At 43.3% G+C, this 22,343-nt stretch overlaps 1 protein-coding gene across 1 annotated transcript in view; it reads right to left on the bottom strand.

Moving 5' to 3' along the window:
* ADAMTS6 (ADAM metallopeptidase with thrombospondin type 1 motif 6) overlaps window positions 1-22,343 on the bottom strand; it is a 1,724,075-nt gene that overhangs the window by 453,119 nt on the left and 1,248,613 nt on the right. The window lies entirely within an intron of this gene.

Genomic DNA, 22,343 nt, shown 5'->3' on the forward strand with positions numbered 1-22,343 from the left:
TATAACCGAGATAAATCCCACACATCATTTCAATCTGCCACTGCCTCTCGTTCATTATATGATGTTTGGAAGACATGTAACCCTGTTACCCTGATAACCCTGATTCCCTTGAATGTACTTTTTTTTCCAATGTTCACCAAACTCAGTCTAGAACTGATTACATTTTCGTTAGTAAATATTTACTCCCATATATTCAATCCTGGGAAACTGGATCTATTTTTATTTCCGACCATGCCCCTGTTCTTTCTGTTCTGGACCTCTCCCTAAGTTCTCCAAACTTTAGTAGTTGGAAACGTAATCATTTTTTGTTGTCAGATACCATTTTTACTACTGAAGCCAGTGCTTTTATTAATACATTCTTTACTATCAATAATCCTTCTGATACCTCTGTTCCTAATAATTGAGATGCTTTTAAGGCCTCTTTCCGTGCCTTTACTATTTCATATTCCGCAAAAAAGAAGAAGGTTGCAAAGGATACGTATGCAATGTTACTTCAACAACTCAAGATGTTGGAGCACACTTATTTTACTTCCAAATCTCCCTCTGTTCTTCATGAATTGATTATGGCCAAATCTGCTCTTAACAAACTTGCTACGGTTGATGCCTGCAATGTTCTACTTAAAATTAAATCTAAGTATCATGGGGGCCAGAATAAAGCTGGTAAATGCTAGCCAATTATTTAAAAAAGAATCTACAAACAACTTAGCGTCACTTTATACTGATGATACAAATCCGTCTAATCAAAATGTACATACCTTTTTTTCCGGTCTTCCTAATCCCTCCTTCTCTTCATGATCAATTTGAATTACTAGAAAAAGAAATTACTCCTCAAGAGATAACTGATGCTATTAAATCTTTAAAAAAATTGAACGCACCTAGTTCTGATGGCCTTACTGTTGAATTTGTTCCACTTTTTCCTCCATTTTTGCTCCCAAACTTCTGGATCTTTTGAACTAATTTCTTGTTGAATCTAAAGCTTCTGGCTCCTTCATGGAAGCCTCAATTGTTCTTATTCCCATGCCTGACAAAGATCATTCCCTCCGTAAAAATGATCATCCCGTATCTTTAATTAATTATGATTGCAAAATATTTGCTAAAATCCTTGCCTCTCGACTTGAGACTAGTATTACACTATTGGTCAAAACTGATCAAACTGGTTTTGTTAAGGGCAGATTGGCTACAGATAATGCTTGAATGTTTGCTAATGTTATTTCCTTTGGGGGAAAATATAAATCTCCACTTGCAGCGTTGTCTTTAGATGCCAAAAAGGCTTTTGACCGAATTAATTGGCAATTTATGTTTGAAACGCTTCAATGGATTGGTTTTGGCCCCATTTTTATTTCCTATGTTAAATTGGTATATTCCTGCCCCGTGCTATTATTTCTGTAAATTATCCCTTCTCAAATTTTGTTTCTTTATCTAGAGGTACTCTTCAGGGTTGCCCTCTTTCCCCCTTATTATTTGTTTTATGTCTTGAACCCTTCCTTGAACGTATTCGTGTTAATACCGAAAGTTGGGACTTTACATATAATTCTATAGAAACTAAATTGTCAACTTACGTATATATGTCCAATCCTACTACCTCCCTTCCTTCACTTTTGGATGAGGTTCAGTTATACTCCAGTATAATAAAACATTTCTAAAACAGAAGTCTTACCTTTGAATTCTCTCTGTTACCAATATAGGTTTAATGATACTAATTTTACGTGGTGTCCCACAAAAATTAAATATCTTGGCATTTGGTTTTGTTCTACCTTGTCTACCACAATTAGTTACACGTTTTAAGCGCTAATTTTTAAAATACAATCACTCTTACTTTCTTGGTCCTCTCTTCATTTGTCATGGTGGGGTAGATTAGATACTATTAAAATGATGATTGTGCCACATGTCCTCTATACATTATCTATGCTACCCTTTAGGATTCCTACATCATACTTTTCACAAATTAACTCTATCTGTACAAAGTTTTTATGGAACAATAGGCACCCCTGCATAGCTCTTCTGAAACTTAAACGCCCCAAGTCAGAAGGCGGTGTGCGTTTTCCTGATTTTAAATCTTATTATTCTGCCTTTTTAATTTGTCAATTTTTACCTTAACCTATGATTTTGCTGATTCTCCCATTCCTCGCTGGATTGTCTTTGAACGCTTCTTATTAAATTACTTTCCTTTTCAACATATAATATACATGTCTAATTGTGCGTTCATATCTAATAATCCTATTTTAAAATACTTCTAACATTTAATATATAATCTCTTCTTGGATGGTTTAGACCCTTTCTAATGCTTTTTATATTCAACTATCTGGTATAATAAATTTCTTAAGCATAAACGTAAATCGTTTTATTACAAGCATTGGAAGGAGAAGGGAATTCTTTTTATTAACCAATTGATTCATCAAAATTAGGTTATTTCCTTCCCCGAGTTACAATTTCAATATCATTTACCTGACACATTTTTCCATGAATATCTCTTAATTTCAACAGCTTTACAATCTCACTTAACTTCTCATAATTTCCCTCCTGACTCTCCCTCACTTATTCCACTTACACCGTTATATAGTATCTCTCAAGAGCATAAACCTAAAGCTGCTCACATTTATAAGCTGTTGCTTTCACCTGTTACTGAGCGACTTAAATCTCAAATAGAACTAGCCTCAGCAGACTTGTCTATATCGCTTTCTGTCTCTGCTTGGGATCATTGATGGTCTAAGTAATTTAAAATTTCAATTGCTGCTCGTATAACTCAATCCCTCTATTTGATTTACAAGAGAGCTGTTATTATTTCTGTTTGTATATCCAAGTTTTCCCCTACCTCTTCACTCCTACACTGGTCTTGTTCTAAATTTAATGGTACCTTAATACATCTACTCTATGAATGCTCTAATGTATTGTAATTTTGGCAATCTATTTGGTTTAAATGCATAACAATTTTTTAATGTAATATTACGTTTCCATTGCAAAATGTTTTTCTAGGTTCTTCATCATCCGGTTTAGATGATTCTTCTACAATGTCTTTGCTGTTTGACCTATTTATTGCCTTAGCATTCGAAGTTATTTTGTCATGTTGGAAAGATAACTCTAAGTTACCCTTGTTAACTTGGTGGAACTTTATTTGTGATGAACATAGAATTGCTAATGTTTCCTCTCTCACTCTTTCTCAAAAAATTAAGTCTGATCTTCTTTGGTTACCTTTTACATCCTATCTTTCTATACATGCACCTGCATTTTAAGTTATTTCCTCTTGCAATTCTCCCATTTTGATTTTTATTCATATATATCTTCTTCATTATCTTCTTTTTATTTCTCTACTCTACTTCTTTCCCTTCCCTCTCTTGCTTCTTCTATCTCTCTCCTCTGTTATTTTTCTCTTTTTTTCTCTTCCTTTATTTATTTATAGATTGTACTACTTTATTTGCAATATGTTCTTTTGTTTGATAATTGTTCTTGCTCTATTTTCTTCTCCAAAAATGTAATAAAATTATTAAACTGAAAAAAAGAGTTACTTGAGATAACTACAACTGGAGATTTTCAGTAGTTTTGTCCTTGTATGTTTAAAATGATATGTTCTAACTGACATTTTCACCTAACTATAATTTCTCTTTAACCTTTGTTTTTCAGTGAAGTGAATATACAATTTAAGTGTATATATGTATTACTTATATAAACAAGTTCTCCAATACCAAAAAGAGAAAAGAGATGCACTCAACAGCAAGTTCAATTTAATTATTAACACCGGAACATGAAACAAAGTGTGCCTCCCCTACACATTTCAGTTTCACGAACTTAATCATGGGTACAATCAGCAGTTCATTGCAGCAGCTATTAACACTCCATTGGGTCATCTTGATCATGTTCATTTGAAAATATAATCTGGCTTGCTGTCCCATGTGTGGCCCCAATTCCACAGGAAACACGGACCCTCTATGCAGCAAATGTGCAATAGCACCAACCACCTTAGAATCCTCCAGGCAGTACGGTGTTAATTTTGACGAGATGGTGCAGTCTATAAATGGCGTCAGGCTACGCCTCTAATAAATCACAAAGTTCTCCAATAACCAAAACTGAAAAGAGATGCGCTCAACTAAAGGTTCAATTCAATTGAGAACTCCAGGACATGAAACAAAGCGTGCCTTCCCCAAACGTTTCGGTCTCACAACCTTAATCATGGGTACAATCGGCAGTTCATTGGAGTAGCTGTTAACTTATACCAGTAACCCCTCCAGTGAGCCAATTGAAGAACTATCCTAATGCATTGTGGTCTAATTAGTCAATTACATGAGCACACCAACTGGGACAAATGTAATCCAGATACTACATTATATATATATATATATATATATATATATATATATATATATATATATATATATATATATATATATATATATATATATATATATATATATGTGTGTGTGTGTGTGTGTGTGTGTGTGTGTGTGTGTGTGTGTGTGTGTGTGTGTGTGTGTGTGCATATATAGTATGTGGGACAGCAGGCTGGATTACAATTGTCTCAGTTGGAGTGCTCATTGGGGGGCATGATGACTCTGTGATTGACTAATTAGACTCAAAAAAGGAGAAAGAGGTGGCTCTGATATCCTAGGGGACCGAGCACTATATCACAGTGAAAAAACAAAGTGCCCCTAGAATCTTGTCGATCATAACACCATTCTCACATTCATAAATCAGCAACATGCATACCCTGATGGATACAGCCTCAAAGGTCTAAATATACCTTGAGAACAAACCCCCTCAAAACTTGAAAATGTCAACTGAAATAAACCCACTGAAATTAAGGTACTCCAACCTTGGTTAACAAGCATTTGCAATGCAATAGGTCTCGCATGATTAAAGTTAGAGCTATTGGCATTGTAAATGGCAATGCCTTTTATTTATGTTTTTGCTTTTAAAAAACATTAATAAAAGGCATTGTCATTTACAATGCTAATAGCTTAAACTTTCGCAAAAGTGAGACCTATTGCATTGCAAATGCTTGTTTAAAGGACGCCCCAGACACTTCTTCCCCAACCTACCAACCTTCAGCCTGGTCTCCCTTAAAATAAGATTGTCTCACCTAAAAGAAAAAATAAAGTGGATCTTGTGTAATGTTACTGGTGCTTATGCACACTGCCCTAGTGCCAATGGGCAGAGTTCATGCTACAGAAAACTACAAAACTAAAAACAAAAAATAACCTGCCAGATTCAAATGAGACTAACTCTCTGTTTTTTTTGTGAGTGCCCGGGCTAAACATGTTCCAATCCGACCCTGCTTATAAATCTCACTGAGAGACTGGTATCTCGGTGGTCCCTCCCCACATTCTGCAGTGGGGCCCCAATTACTTTGCCTCAGGCCAGTAGTTAAACCGTGGCGTCAGTGTGATAGGGACTTCCCCGTTGAGTTTGCACTTCAGAGTAAGCTGCACAAGCATTCACCTGGGGATGCGAGCCTGGATGCTTGCGGTTTCCTCTCCCCACCTCAGCCCATTTTAGGTGATTTCAAAGGCAGTTCTATGTGCCCAAAACAAAGGCTGACATCCATCTGAGCCCTGCCAGGCGTACCGTTTGTGTCTGGCTTTCCCCCTCCTTTGATTAGCTAAACGGGGCTCCACCCCTCACATTTAACCAATATTCACAGCCCCACTGTTGTCGGATATATCATCTTAAACTTCATTAACCATAATGCACTACTGGCCGCTGTGTTCTAACACGGGCTCACTGTTGCATGCTATTTCAGTAATTACTCTTGCCCTCACTCGATTCAAAAGCTCTCCCCGATCAAATCTATCAGAATACCCCGCCCTCCCTTGCGATGTCAATTAAAACGCTCGTGCTAGAATGTTACAAGTTCTTGTCCCACACAAATGCAAATGCAAGTGAACTGCGCATGAAACACAACGTTTGAGAACAGAAAGGGAAAAGCTTTAAAAGTCACTCAAAGTTAAAGTGTCCATGAACTTGAGATAATCCAACATATTTCTTTAAAATCCGTTCCCAGGATGTGTCATCCTACGTGTGCATTCTTCATGAAATCTGTTTAACTTGCAATCCAATGGCTGCTACATGTGGGTAAGGGCAGACGTGTTACTTGAGTAAAAAGAAATGATACAGTGCACACAAATCTTTCGTCTTGACATAGTTCATCCGGTTTATGGGTTGAAACTTGCGTGCAAACATGGGCCGCGTGATCCGCCCTCGTGTCAGCATTCATGAATATTGTAGTTAATGAAGTGGAGTAACACTCCTCAACCAGGTGCACAGCGAATGGTGAGATGCTCACACATACATATCTTCCGCTTTACCAATTTCAACAATGAACACTTGCTGGTTACCAGATGCTGCAGCACGACACGCAGCTTCAAATAAAAGTGCTGAACTGCCTGTGTGTAAAGCGTGTGTCAAAATGTGGTGCCGCGGGTAAGCAAGACTGGGTGCAAGGCGCTGAGAAGACCAGCTGTACTTCACAATGCGCTACAGGAAGGTTTCCCCATGTATCCACCGAGAGATCGGCGCGTACACCAGCGAGTACGGAAGTCTGCAGAAACGACTGGGGGCACTGGCTCTCGGGAGCACAAAGCAGCCATTCTCATTGGCTCTCAGGCGTGACGCGCTTTAACCAGCACCTGCCTGAGAGGTGTACGAATCTGCCATCGCCTCGCATCAAGATTCAACACCTACGGCCGACAGCTCATGTTAATCCGAGGGTGATCCAGGCGGCGGGTTTACGGAATATGAGTACGGCTTCTCAGGGTCTTATTCAGTACACGAGCCCAGGCTGCAGTCAGTGCATGTCACGACTGTTGTGCTCGCGAGGCGCAGACCGCCGATCGGCGATACAGGATTATTTCAGGTTTCCATGCAGAGGGAGGGGTGGTGCAAGGTGCCGATTTTTAACACAATGTTGCAAGTAACCTCAAAGCACCGTCAAGATAAAGTGTACCCGAAAATGCTACCCCTCGTGTGTCCCCCCGCATCACCGCCGCAGCCCGGTACAAACCGAAGATCGCCGCCGGCCTGCGACCAGGAAGTCAGGCAGGGACAACCGGAACAACCGGAAACAGGAAGTAGGAGGGCGGGAGCCTACCCCGCCTCCCACGGAAGAGCCGCAGCTGTTTTGAGCACCGGAGCAGGCAGGAGCCTACCCTGCGCCCCGGTGCCGAAGGAGGGAGGAAGAGTCCTGCTGCCGGGCCCTGCAGCTGCCAATGAGAGGAGAGCCGCTGCCGCACCAAGGAAGCCGGTGAGTGGGGCTTCGCCTTGTTGCTGAGCTGCGAGGGCGGGGGCATGTGTGTGTGCGCGCGTGTGGCGGCGGGGGGCTGTGTATGTGTGTGGGCGTGCGTGCGTGTGTGTATGTGTCTTGGAGTCTGTGTATATGCGCGTGTGTGACTGTGGGGGGGGGTGTGAGCGAGTGTCTGTCTGTTTGTGTATATGCGAGCGCATGTGCACGGCGCGGGACGGAACGTGCGCGTTCGCGCACCCAAATCTGGCAGCGAAAGCTCATAACACTTTCTTGTCCCTCATTCCCCCAAGTCTCCGCCTGGACGCACCCTTCGGATGCTTATTCCAGGCTCGACCTAAAAAGGAAACTGAACGCCAGGAGGAACACGTAAGGGGTCAAAAGTGCACTCTATGGTCTGACCTACACAAGGCGGACGCATTAATCACAGGAAGTTCAAAGAACAGATTGTCTCCCGTGATGCACACTACGTTCATTTTCATTCATTCATATACTTTTTAACCAAGGTTGGAGAACCACACACCCCGTGATACAAGGGGCGATATGAGCTATGTACCTCAACGCCGAGAAGGGCTTTTAAGATTACAGAAGTCCCTAACCGGAAGTACAACCACCAAAGGGTGGGTCCTTCTCATTATAACAATACAGACTTAGGTTCACTTACAACTGGATGGTTTGTGATACAACTGTGTGACAGTGAGGAACGGCTAGTCTAGAGTCAGTGACTGACTATTCGGCACACACGATGGAGGAGTGATGTCCTGCTAATTTTTAAGTCCTGAAGAAGGTGGATGTATATATATCTGTTATTCCACCAAAACGTGTCAACGCTACTTTCATATAAGGAATCCAACAAGCCATAAGGATAAGAGCAGGGCTCTCACCTGGTTTTTCTCCCCTAAATAATATATGTGGACCTTAATAGATAACAGAATTCTATCTGTATCAATAGGGTTTCCTCCGGTAGATTGACTTTTGATGTTTTTGTATTGTACTGCACATGTATGTTGTTTTTAATTTGTGGATCAGGAATTGTATTGTCCTTGACTCCAGGAGCTGGAGTAGTGGTCCTTGTGTCTCTTCCTTAAAGAACAACTTTTTATCTTGTGATTTTAATGAAATATGTAATTTTGTATACGCTATACCTTAATTTCAGTGGGTTTATTTCACTTGACCTTTTCAAGTTTTGAGGGGGTTTGTTCTCAAGGTATATTTAGACCTCTGAGGCTGTATGCATCAGGGTATGCATGTTGCTGAGTTGATTAATGTGAGAATGGTGTTATGATCGATAAGATTTTAGGGGCAATTTGTTTTTTCACATTGACTAATTAGACCACAATGTATTAGGATCGTTCTTCAATTGGCTCACTGGAGGGGATATATATATAAGGTAGAGGAGCCTGCAAGGTAGAGGAGCCCACAAGCCAGGTAAGGAATTAGGGGCCAGATGTAGGTGGCCATTTACCGACCGGTAACGGCCGATTTACTGGTCATTTGTGATGTAGGGGCCCTATTTTACCGAATCGGTAAATTTACCGAATCTGTAAAAATACCGAATCGGTATTTTTACCGATTCGGTAACTTGCAGATGTAGGTGGGACACTTCTGAGTCCCACAGGCCTCACAGAATCGGTATTTTACCACCCAATCCAATTGGGTGGTAAAATACCGAATCCAGGTGTGCATGCACATGTGTGCATGCCCACCTATGCCATGTGACAGACAGACATGCCCTTAGGGCATGTCTGTGTGCCACATGGCACACGTGCCTGAATACGGGGTGCTAGAGGGTGTCAAAGTGACACCCCCTGCACCCTTGCAACATTCGGTATTTACCGAATCGGTAAATACCGATTCGGTAATGCCCATTGATTCCTATGGGCTTCAATGCCCATAGGAGTCAATGGGCATTACCGAATCGGTATTTACCGATTCGGTAAATACCGATTGTTACAGAATCGATAATTCAGTTACCGATTCTACCTAATTCTCCCCCTTCTATTTTACCGATTCATAAATACCGAATCGGTAAAATTCGGTATTTATGAATCGGTAAAATATACTTACCTACATCTGGCCCTAAGCTTTTATTCATTTCAGAAAGCAGCTTGCGAAATGGATGCAAATACAGCTGCAGCTTCCAAAAGTCAGCCTGACGCGTTTCGTTTTCAAACTTCTTCAAAGGCATTGACTCACAAACTCCCAAGCGAACATTTTCAGGCAGCTACACAGTTATTTAAATCCCGCCTCAGTGGGCGTATCCCAACACATGGAATCATGGTATGTGTAGTGTCATGTCCTTCTCTAGTGAGTTGCCTGCCTCGGAGTCAAAATATTGTTCCATAAAACCACAGTGGGGTGTGCTTCATCACATCTCGACCCCGCAGCTGTCATCACCTTCCCACAATAGCTCCTTGCTCCCATGCCGGTGGCGTTGTAACACGTCTCCGTGGTGGGCTGAAACAGCCCCAGGGCTACCTCTTGCGGCTCAGGCACGCCGCTCCTAATCCAAACACAAAGTTTGCCTGCAAGGTAGAGGAGCCTACGAGCCAGGTAAAGAATTAAGCTTTTATTCATTGGAGAAAGCAGCCTGCGAAATGGATGCAAATACAGCAGCAGCTTCCAAAAGTCAGCCTGACGCATTTCGCTTTCAAACTTCTTCAAAAGCATTGACTCACAAACTCCCAGGTGAACATTTTCAGGCAGCTACATAGTTATTTAAATCCCGCCTCAGTGGGCGTATCCCAACACATGGAATCATGGTATGTGTAGTGTCATGTCCTTCTCTAGTGAGTTGCCTGCCTCGGAGTCAAAGTATTGTTCAATAAAACCACAGTGGGGTGTGCTTTATGACATCTCGACCCCGCAGCTGTCTTCACCTTCCCACAATAGCTCCTTGCTCCCATGCCGGTGGCGCTGTAACACGTCTCCGTGGTGGGCTGAAACAGCCCCAGGGCTACCTCTTGCGGCTCAGGCACGCCGCTCCCAATCCAAACACAAAGTTTGCCTGCAAGGTAGAGGAGCCCACGAGCCAGGTAAGGAATTAAGCTCTAATTCATTGCAGAAAGCAGCCTGAGAAATAGATGCAAATACAGCAGCAGCTTCCAAAAGTCAGCCTGACGCGTTTCGTTTTCAAACTTCTTCAAAGGCATTGACTCACAAACTCCGTCAGGCTGACTTTTGGACACTTGTGGATATCACCAGCAATGTTGATGAGGGTAATACTCTTCTCACCACAAGTAATGGTTTTGCCACAATATATGCAAACGATTTTGAAACCACCAAACTTAGTTTGTATATTTGGAACAATCTGACTTGCTTCTGGACCCAATGGAGTGGGTTCTTTGGTTGTTGAGGTGCTGGCAGACGATTGTGCAAGGTTTCGCACAGTTCTCTCACCTCTGCTGCAGAATAGTTATTGGGGTGCAATCGTTGCATGTGCCGAATCATTGTATGATTCCCAAATGAATATTTTTTTGCAGGGTTCCCCCTGGATAGTACAGCGCCACAGATGTGACAAGTCACCTTTGCAGCGTTTACCTTCTTTGCACCCCTTGGGATTTCAAAAAACTCCCATATAAAGTGCTCCTTAGGTTTATATGGGGCTTTGTCTTCAGGCAGGAAATGCCTTGTCTGCCTTCTCTCCTCCTCCTCCTCTTCCTCCTCCTCCTCCTCCTCTTCTTCTTGACCACCAATGTGATGTTGTGGTGGTCCTTGTGGTGGTGGTGCAGATGCTCCAGCTGCTGCTGCTACTGTAGCCATTTTAAAGTTCACAATATTAGTCACAGATCTCCAAACAGGTCTTCCTCAGTCAAAGTCAGAATAAGGAAAAAAGGTGGGGGCTCTCATCATTTGGAAACCAAAAGTGTTCTGAACCAATGAAAAGTGTTATTTTCAGGTCACATGACCTGACGCGCTTACGCTACGCTCCCCGGGGCACACCCGGGGCGCATAGCGTAAGCGCGTTAGGGCGCGCCCTGGGGCGCTTACGTAGCGCGATCGTAAGTGCACCGGCGCTTCCGGGTGCGCTTACGCCGTGCGTCATAACACACATCACGCGGCTACGCGATACGTCACAATGATGTTTTCGTTCGCGGCAATAGCGCAAACGGGGCGCTCACCGGTACGCGAACCGGTGCGCGGCAAAAATGCGCTTACCTGTCGTATTTTGACGATGGCAGGGTTAGCGCTTAGCTTTGCTACACGTTTCCCGCTTAAATTAGCTATACGTAGAAACGCCATTTTGTATGTGGTGGCGGCCATCTTAGATCATGAGCGGCCTCGTGGCCAGCGTGCCCTTTAGTCCTTTGTCCGTTCCACTGACCACTCGAGTCTGCCCAGCAACAGGCTATTTTTAGTATTGGTCAAGCCCACACATGCACAGTTCACACTGACCAGTCACTCCTCAGGAATGTGCCGCAAACTGACCAGTGGGTTTGAAACCCTCCAATGAGCTGGCAGTATTCCAAAATATGCCCTTATATGTACATAATGTTCTGTAACTTTGTGCCGCGTGTTCGTTTTAATACCTGTAGAATTGTATAAAAGAAGGGGTCACACCGATGTTCGGTGTGATACCTCTTGCATTACCGAAGGGTGCTGTATGAGTGTACCACCACCCCATGGGGTCTTAATAAACTTGTTCTTTGACTTTTACAGTTTCCGTGCCAACAGTTCTTCCAATGTATGTGGGTTATCTTCGGAACATGTAGGCCTTGGGAACCCGATACGACAAATTGGCGACCACGAAGGGACTCATCGGTGACTCGGATGCCCGAAGGAGAGGTCGTGACGAAGGTTGGGCCACTCGCCATGGACGCGCGCTGCCATTAAGTGACCCGAGTCTTGGCTCCCACAGTGTTTTTTCCTTTCCTTCCGATCTGGCCTTCCAGGTGGCGCCGGTCCCCGACTGAGTTTCGATCGTCTGTGTTGCTGGATAAAGTGCCGTTTGGCTGATTCGATTAAAAGACCTTGGCAGTTGGAATCTGGACCTTTGAGATTTTGGGTAAGATTTGTGATCGGTAAGGTAGTCTGCGGACGCTTACTGGAGTTCTATGATTTGTGATCGGTAAGGTAGTCTGCGGACGCTTACTGGAGTTCTATGATTTGTGATCGGTGAGGTAGTCCTTGGACGCTTGCCGAAATTGTGTGACCTATGACTTTGATTTGAGTTAGCTAACATTTGTGAATTTGTGAATTTGTGAACTTCGAATCTATATGTGTAGTGCACTTCACATAGGCAGGCATGTAGAGATGTTTCTCTAACTTTGTTTTTTTCCTCTGAGCGGCACATTTGTGTGAAGTACTGTAAGTGCCTTTTATACGGTGTCACGCTTTCGTGATACTCTTTGAACATGCCTGTTTTTAGCACGCTTCGAGGGATGTGCTGTTTTGGAAATGGTACCACAATTAGGTTAGCGGAATCACAGCCGGCTCCCCCAGAGGGAACACCAAATCGCGAAATGTATATTAAACATGGCCTTCCCCCTATAATGTACAGTAAACTCTGGCACAAGTACACTAAGTCGGATCCTGAATTGCAATGGCCACTACATGGGTCGTTCGATTTACAAAAAGTACAGTTTGTGGAGCAATGTCTGTTTCAACGCAGGTCTAGACAAAACATGTTTGATTGTGTGCGAATGTGGGAGCAAGCGGTGCGTGAGCGAATGAAACGTGAAGTTGCCTTGGCGCACAAAGAGCAGCGCAAGGCTGCTCGGGATAAGGCTTTACAGCTTGAGGAAAAAGAGGCTCAGGAGAAAAGAGAGAGGGAGGAACGGGAACGCAAATTGCAAACGACGGGTCAATTCCCTATTCGTCGACCGCTTTATCCTGTCCTTAATAATGAAATTGATGATTTTTTATTGCTAGATCGGTCGCCGCCTCCGTATGTTTCACTGACGGCTCCAGCTGAAGATTCGGGTGATGAGGGGCAGGATAAGTCGGAAAAGAAGGGTGTATCCGCTCTCAGGTTTTCTACGGAGAGGTCCGCACATTTACGTAGTTGGGCTCGTAAAGTGAATAAGAAATGTGTTTCTCAGGATGAGGTGATTGCGGAGAGGAGTAAGTGGTCGGATCTTGAGTTAATGTATTTCTTGTCTACTTTGGCGGATGAAGTTGTTGCCGCGTATCGTGACCTTTCAGACACGTTAGAACCTAAAGCTGTGTCAGTACATCGTGAGAATTTGGATAAAGGTTTATTTGCTCTTTCAAATGTCGACGACCTTTTCAAGCAACTGATCCAGCTGAGGGATGAAACAACCAAATTGCGGGAGGAGCGAAAAAGGAGGCAAAAGGAGTCCGAGTCGAAGAACAGCGAGCAGATTAAGGAGTGTTCTCTCCGGGGTTCAGATAAGAATTCTGCAATGCATGTTATGCCTATGCGTGAAGCTGCGCCTCTGTATGTTCCACCGAAAGGGGAAGGTACAGATGATGATAGAAGATCGAAAGATGCGAAGGGGTATTTTGTATATAATTGGGTGTATACGCCTTGGAATAGAGCGGATGTTATGGCACTGAAAAATTCTTTGCCTGATCTTCGTAAGAATCCGGCAGCATTTTACGAGGGGGTGGAAGGGGCTATTTCATCTTGTGTGATGACTCTGGTTGATATTGATTTGTTCTTTGGGTTAATACTTCCGCCTGATATGTGGAGACAAATTCGTAAGAATAATGATGAGACAATGCTAGGGGGTACATGGAAAGAGATTAATGAAGCCGATTTAGAAAGGAAGCCAGCATGCAAACCTTGTCAGTTGATTTTAGACCTTCCAGCGGCTATTTTGACTAAATTAAAAACGCTTGTTCCCTCTAAAAAGATCGATTGGACTATGTTAGCTTCGTGCAAACAAAAGCCTGATGAAACGGTTTCAGATTTCTTTACACGCTTCGAGGAGGCATTCCATGATTTTAGTGGTCAATCATTAACAGACGATACAGGTCGGCATTTGTTTGTAGATAAGTATGTAACTAATCTCCTACCGGAGATTGCAAAACGATTGAAAACGAGTGAAAGTTCCTGGGCCACGGCGACCCCTGCGTCTTTGTTAACGATGGCTCAGTATTATGAGCGGCAGGAGATAGAGGCTAAAGAAAGTGTTGATAAGAAAGCGAAGGAATTGAAGACGAAGGTGATGTTGGCACAGGTCCGTGGGACTCAGTATAGAGGGAGTGATAGAGGAAGACGAGGTGGAGGTACTACGTCGTATGGTCGTACAGATATAGCGGAGGATCAGTGTGCCTACTGTAAGGAGTTTGGGCATTGGGCTGATGATTGTCCGGTACTTCGTGAGCAGCGTAGTCAGCGTGGTCGAGGAAGTGGTAGGTCAAGAGGAGGCTATACGGGAGCAAGAGGTGGCGGAAGTGATCGTGGAAGGGTTGAGGGCAGGGGCCGTGGCCAGGATGAACGAAATACTTTCGATAGACGAAACCAATATCAGATACCGGAAAGTGAGAATGTGGAACACCAGGATTATGTACATGCATAGGACTGCGTAGGATGGGGTGCGGAACCAATTGAAGTGCCTGTAGATCAGGAGGGTCCATATGTAACAGCGGGTATTTTGGGTTCTACTGATCAGTTCCTAGTTGACACCGGAGCTACCCGTAGCGCTTTGTCTAAAAGGTTGGTTCCGAGGGCTCCCCTGTCTGGCGAAATGATTACATGTGTAGGGTTTGATGGCACACCCTCCCCTAGCCCATTGTCAAAACCCCTAGCGCTTTGTCTCGACAAATTTTTTAGTTTTGGCCAATTTTTGTTATCGCCCTACACCCCAGATAATATCCTGGGCATTGATTTGCTTAAATATTTTCGAGCAACGATACGGTGCGCTCCGGAGGGAGTGCGTGTCATTCTCAATGACAACTATCCTGACCCAAATAGGTTCTATACTATACAAGATATTTCAGCTTTGGCCTCTCTCCCGCACACGTTATGGGCGACCTCAGATACGGATGTGGGGGAGATGCGTATTCCACCTATACACATTACTGTTAAGGAAGGGGCTTCTCTGCCACGTGTGCCACAGTACAAGATTTCGAAGGAAGGAGAAATTGCCCTGACACACATTGTCCAAGATCTGATTGCGGCTGGGGTGGTAGAAGAGGTTTCTTACAATGTTTGTAATAGTCCTATTCTGCCGATTCTGAAAAGAGATACTGATGACAAAATGTATCGGTTTATTATTGACTTGAGAGAGATCAACAAAATTGTCGTCCCCCAATACCCGGTGGTGTCTGATATTACAACGTTGCTTACGATGGTACCACCAACGGCTACGACCTTTAGCGTCATTGATTTGAAGAACGCCTTCTTTTCTATTCCTGTCCATCCCGATAGTAGATACTTATTTGGCTTTACTTTAAATAATAAATCGTATAGATTTTGTCGTGTTCCTCAAGGGTACACTGAGAGCCCGAGTATCTACAGCCAGGCTTTGAAAAGACAGCTTGATTCTTTTGTGTTGCAGTCGGGGGTTGTCCTTATCCAATATGTGGATGACCTCCTGCTTGCCGCTGACTCTTATGCACAATGTGAAGAAAGTACGATTGCGCTGCTTTCTTTTCTGGCACAGAACAATCATAAGGTTTCCAAGAAAAAGCTTCAATATTGTAGACCCAAGGTGACCTACCTCGGTCATCTTTTGTCTAAGGAGGGGCGTGCATTGACATCAGATCGAATCCAAGCAATTTTAGACACACCAGTCCCCCGCACACAGAGAGATGTACGTGCCTTCATAGGGTTGACGTCCTTTTGTAGACAATGGATCATGGGGTTTTCGCACATTATAAAGCCCTTGCTAGCGTTACTGTCCAAAACTACACCAATGCCCCTTGAATGGACAGATGAATGTCAGAATGCTTTTGAGCAGTTGAGACAGGCCCTTTGTTCTGCACCTGTGTTAGGTACACCAGATTACATGAAACTTTTTACATTGTACGTGCATGAGAATGATGGGTGCGCGTTGTCAGTGTTAGTGCAATTACACGGGGATAAGCAGAGACCATGTGCGTATTTCTCTGCCATTCTTGATCCTGTAGCGCGAGGGTTGCCTGGGTGTTTCCGAGCGGTAGCAGCCACAGCAGTAGCCATACGGCAGAGTGAGGGAATAGTGTTATCACATAAACTGTTGGTGTTAGTTCCTCACGCAGTAGATGCCCTGTTAAACCAAACGAAAACTCAATATCTCACGAGTGCACGGTTAACAGGATATGAGCTTACACTGTTGGCGCCACATATTACACTGAAAAGATGTGCTACTTTGAACCCTGCCACTTTATTGCCCTATCCGGTCGAGGAGGGTCAGGAAGAAAAACATCACGACTGTGTTTTCCTGACCGAGGAACAGACAAAGGGTCGTATCGACTTACAGGATATGCCACTTCCAGATGTGGATGGGGAACTGTGGGTTGATGGATCGTGTTTGAGGCTGCCAGATGGTACGACTTCTGCAGCTTATGCGATCACGACACTTAAGACAGTGGTGGAAACAGCTAGAATACCACAGAAATCGGCTCAGGCAGCAGAGCTGATAGCTTTAACAAGAGCCTGCGAATTGAGCGCTGGTTTATGTGTGAACATATACACAGACAGCCGGTATGCCTTCGGAGTAGCGCATGACTTTGGGCTACTCTGGAGAGAACGTGGGTTTCTGACTTCTCATGGAGAACACATTATGCACGGAGAACTGGTGCGTGATCTCCTAAATGCGTTGCTTTGCCCGAAGAAGGTAGCGATCGTAAAATGTAGTGCCCATAAGAAGATCACTGATAAAGTGGGTCAGGGAAATGCCTTTGCGGATAGCATAGCGAGACAAACGGCTATGTTTCGAACTGACTCCCCCATGTACGTGACAAAGTCTCAAGCTGAACGATGGAATGATGCTAGAGCTGAGATATTAGATATTCAAAAGTCAGCTACTGAAGCTGAACTTACGGCATGGGCAGTAGATGGGGTGCTAGATGATGAAGGGTGTTGGAGAAGCAAAGATATGGAGAAATGGAAATTGCCTGCAGCTTACTTGCAGGTGATGGTCCAAATGGCACATGGGTTGGCACACGTGGGGGCTCTTGCAATCACTCGACTGTTGACACGAGTTTGGGAGCATCCCGAGATTGCCAATACTGCTAAGAGAGTAGTTCAGACCTGTCTGATATGCTTGCAGCACAACCCCGGAAAGGGGACCCATACTCCGAAAGGAGGGTTCGTTCCACCTTCTGCACCATTCGAGGTACTCCAAATGGATTATATCCAGCTTGAGCGCTGTAATAACCTGAAGTATGTTTTAGTGGTGGTATGTGCTTTTAGCAAATGGGTTGAGGCTTTCCCCACGAAAGACAATACTGCTTTGACAACAGCTAAGGTTTTGCTCAAGGAGTACTTCCCTCGATTTGGAATTTGCAAATATCTGTGGAGCGACAATGGGCCTCATTTTGTCGGGAAAATTGTGGAATATGTGTTGAAGGGGTTAGGGATTCAGCAGAAGTTCCATGCTGTGTTCCACCCTCAGTCGGCAGGTCTTGTTGAGCGGTACAATGCCACGTTGAAATTAAAACTGGCTAAGATCGTGGCGTCCACGTCATTGAAATGGCCGGATGCCTTACCGCTAGCATTACTCTCCCTCAGATCAATACCCCATTCTCGAACGGGCCTCACACCATATGAAGTGGTGTTCGGAAGGCCGATGAATATCTGGGGGGTGCCTAAGCCGCGATTGATACATGATGTGCCTTGTGTAATGATGAACGACTATTTGGCACGATTAACAAATGATTTGCTTTCTATTCATCAACAGGTTCGAGAAGCGCTCCCTGACAACTCTACTGGAGAGGGCCATGATCTTCGTCCTGGGGATTTTGTGATGATTCGGTCGTTTGAGAGGACGAGTAGCTTGGAACCGAGGTGGCGTGGCCCCGAGCAAGTCCTTCTCGCCACTCGGACAGCTGTACGAGTGACCAACAGGAAGCGGTGGATACATTCAACCCACTGCCGTCGTGTTTCTCCTGATTTGGCAAATCCTGTTGTGTTGACCGATTATAAAGAGATTTTGGAAAAGGAAAAGAGCCCAGCTGTGACGTCGGCCGAAGTTGAGGGAGCCTTCCCGGACCACACTGCTTCTGGACGAGAGCGTTATAATCTACGGCCACGATAAGAAGAGTTCCCTTATTGTTTTTTTTAATGACTGGTTGGTTACCGCTCCAGGTTTGTGAAACGGAAACCGGGAATTCCAAGGGGGGGGGATCAGTTCTGCCAGTGTAGCGACACCCGTCTTGGCCCGGAGAAGAAAACAACGGCTACCTCGGAGTTCAGCACCATATTTTTCTTTTTTGGGTATACACGCATGTGTATGTGTAACTTTGTGACCAATTTGAACTATTTGAGACTCTGCAAAAAGACTTTTCAGAACGATGGCATCATCTGCATCACGAGATAAGAGACTCTTGGGTGCCATTCTCTTTGTCCTGACTATTGTGGTGATTGCGGTAATAGCCTGGGTAGTTGAACTTGTGGTGCCTGTACGCGAACATTTGCTGCCGACTACCCCGGCTCCATCTGAACATTTTCATTTCACCCTGCCTTATCACGAAGAACGGCACCAACAGACTTATCTGAACAATAGTTTTATTCAGATCCTACATCATACACACAATATGACAAAAACTTCAAATTGCTGGGTGTGTGGGATGTTGCCTGGGCATCAGAAGAAAGGGGGTACTCCACTCATTCCTCTCCCGTTTTCGCATAATGGATCCTGCAATGCATTTTATACTCTCCTCTTTACTTTGAGATGGCCCACAAAAGGGGGAGTGCTTTTTCGTTTGAATAAATTGTGTCATCATGACCGGGATGGGTATCCACAAGCTGAGGGTACTCGATTTGAATATGAGGAGTACCGTCCTGATAATGTGTCTGCTTCACGAATTTACAGTAACCAGCGAAATGTCAATGTATCGAATGCACATGTTATTAATGTTATTGCTACTAAAGCAGACCTATGTATACGTAATAAAGGGGTAATTTCTGTTGGGAAAAGTGAATGTAACACCACACTCACGTTTGATAGTCCTACTGGTATTTCGTTTGTGACATCCCGAAATACTTACTTCATCTGTGGAACGAAGGGTTATCATCAGCTTCCTTTGGGATGGTCAGGCACTTGCTATGTGTCTTTTGTATTACCGCCTGTATTCATTGCCCCACCAATGTATCACAACAATTACATCCTCTATCATGACTTTGTTTTAAACCGTGATAAACGTTCTGTTGTTTTGGACGATATAGATCAAACGGACACTACTTTGCAGCAGTATGTGGACTTTAATTTGGGTTTGTTCTCCTTCGTTGGGGCAGCTTTGAACAGTCGAAAGATCCGACGACTAACTCGTGTTGTTGAGGCTGTGGCTAATGATACTGCAATTGCACTTGGAAATATCACTGAAGAAGTACAGATTTCTAGAATTGTTGCGCTTCAGAACCGGATGGTTCTGGATGTAGTGTTAGCTGACCGTGGGGGGGCATGTAGAATCATCGGAAGTAGCTGTTGCGTCTACATACCTGACAATTCACCGTCTGTATATGATGCTATCACTAAACTACATAAGATAGCGTCTGAAATACATCCAGATAATGGTACTTGGACTCTGTCAGGATGGTTCTGGTCAATACTCACCACCTGGGGATGGAAACTGTTAACGATTCTATGTATCATTGTGGGAATTCTGTTTTTCATTTGCTTATGTATCCAATGTGGCCCAGTTTTTTGTTCTATGTGCTTGTCAGTTTGTGTACCATCGAGACGAGCTCTTGCTCATGACAAAATGATGCTTCATAAAGAAGTAACACAAATAATGCTAATTGATATAGAAGATGAACACCCCGATTATGTCCACTATGAGGTAGCTTCAGCTAAACGCTAAAAGGGTCGTCTGTCGTATTTTGACGATGGCAGGGTTAGTGCTTAGCTTTGCTACACGTTTCCCGCTTAAATTAGCTATACGTAGAAACGCCATTTTGTATGTGGTGGCGGCCATCTTAGATCATGAGCGGCCTCGTGGCCAGCGTGCCCTTTAGTCCTTTGTCCGTTCCACTGACCACTCGAGTCTGCCCAGCAACAGGCTATTTTTTAGTATTGGTCAAGCCCACACATGCGCAGTTCACACTGACCAGTCACTCCTCAGGAATGTGCCGCAAACTGACCAGTGGGTTTGAAACCCTCCAATGAGCTGGCAGTATTCCAAAATATGCCCTTATATGTACATAATGTTCTGTAACTTTGTGCCGCGTGTTCGTTTTATTACCTGTAGAATTGTATAAAAGAAGGGGTCACACCGATGTTCGGTGTGATACCTCTTGCATTACCGAAGGGTGCTGTATGAGTGTACCACCACCCCATGGGGTCTTAATAAACTTGTTCTTTGACTTTTACAGTTTCCGTGCCAACAGTTCTTCCAATGTATGTGGGTTATCTTCGGAACATGTAGGCCTTGGGAACCCGATACGACAAATCGGTAAGCACATCGGTACGCGCCCCGGGAGCGCTCCGGGGCAAAAAAAAAAAAACATAAAAAAATAGTATTACATAAATATACAATATAGGATTCATTTTAAAAAATATTACATTTCATAGCTATAGAAATTTGCTATTAAAAAACCTTTGATATTTACTGAAAAAACCATAGGTTTCACACCAGTTATAGTTAGGAATTAGCATTTAAAAAATCTATGAAATTCACTGAAAAAACCATAGGTTTCACACCAGTTATAGTTAGGAATTAGCATTTAAAAAACCTATTAAATCCACTGAAAAAAACATAGATTTCACACCAGTTATAGTTAGCTGGACATTTTACTGACATAAAACCATTGAAATTCCCACGTTATCGTTAGTTGGACTCACTATAACTTGCGCGCCTGCAAAGCACTGGTGATGACGTCACATATTACATCACTCATGACATGGTCAGTGACATCACTGATGACACCATCCTTGTGACAGACTGACAGACCTCCTTTCAGTGTAATGTAACCCTTGAAACACATGTTCAAAAATAGAAACTAACATTTTCAAAAAAATGGAGATACCCATACCAGTTACAACAACCAATTCAGTAATTCCACCATCTATATACACATCCACTCATTCACCAACAGTTCTATATAGTCACTCATACATATACTCACTCATCATATGTAGTGATACACCTATACATCCTGTTACACACTGACAGCCATCCAAAAGTTACTCACACACATACTCACACATGCAAATAAACTTGAACATCCATTTATTTGCATATACAACTATACACACACTACCACCTTACTTCTAAGGAAACTTACACATACGTACTCTCTTAAACAATCACTTATAGAAACACATACTTATTTAAACAGGAACTCTTACAATCTCTCACTCTCACATATACTCATTTATATACATCAATACTCACATATACTAGATTAAAACATATGTTGTTACTGATAAAGACACTAGTGAGACAGTCATTCACTCACTAACACACACATATACACACTCATCCACCCATACAGTCCTGTCTTCAAAACACATACAAACAGTGAGTCAGTCATTGGTGCATCTATGTGCTAAGTAATACCCCCCCCCAAACCATACAGGCACTCATACTGATACTAAAAAAAATCTAATAACCCATATACACACACGTGTAGCTACTCACCAACCCATGCAGCGACTTATACACAAAGTGAAACACTGATACATATATTTAAATATTTAAACATTACTCGCTAATATATGTATTCACTAAGATACACTTAATAAGCCAGTTAAGCAATCATTTTTTTTTAAAAAAACATCCATTTAGACACTTATTTAAACATTTATTCTTCCATCGACCTTTACATATACATATATAAAACATATTTATTTTTCAGAAAGACACACATTCACTGGATGGCGTCATCAGTGATGTCATGAGTGATGTCACTGACCATGTCATCAGTGATGTAATATGTGACATCATCAGCAGTGCATTGCCGGCGCGCAATTTATATTGAGTCCAGCTAACTATAACGTGGGAATTTCAATGGTTTTATGTCAATGAAATGTCCAGCTAACTATAACTGATGTGAAACCAA

Source organism: Lissotriton vulgaris, chromosome 3_1, assembly GCF_964263255.1.
Source record: "Lissotriton vulgaris chromosome 3_1, aLisVul1.2, whole genome shotgun sequence".
In the NCBI taxonomy this organism is placed as follows: Eukaryota; Metazoa; Chordata; class Amphibia; order Caudata; family Salamandridae; genus Lissotriton; species Lissotriton vulgaris.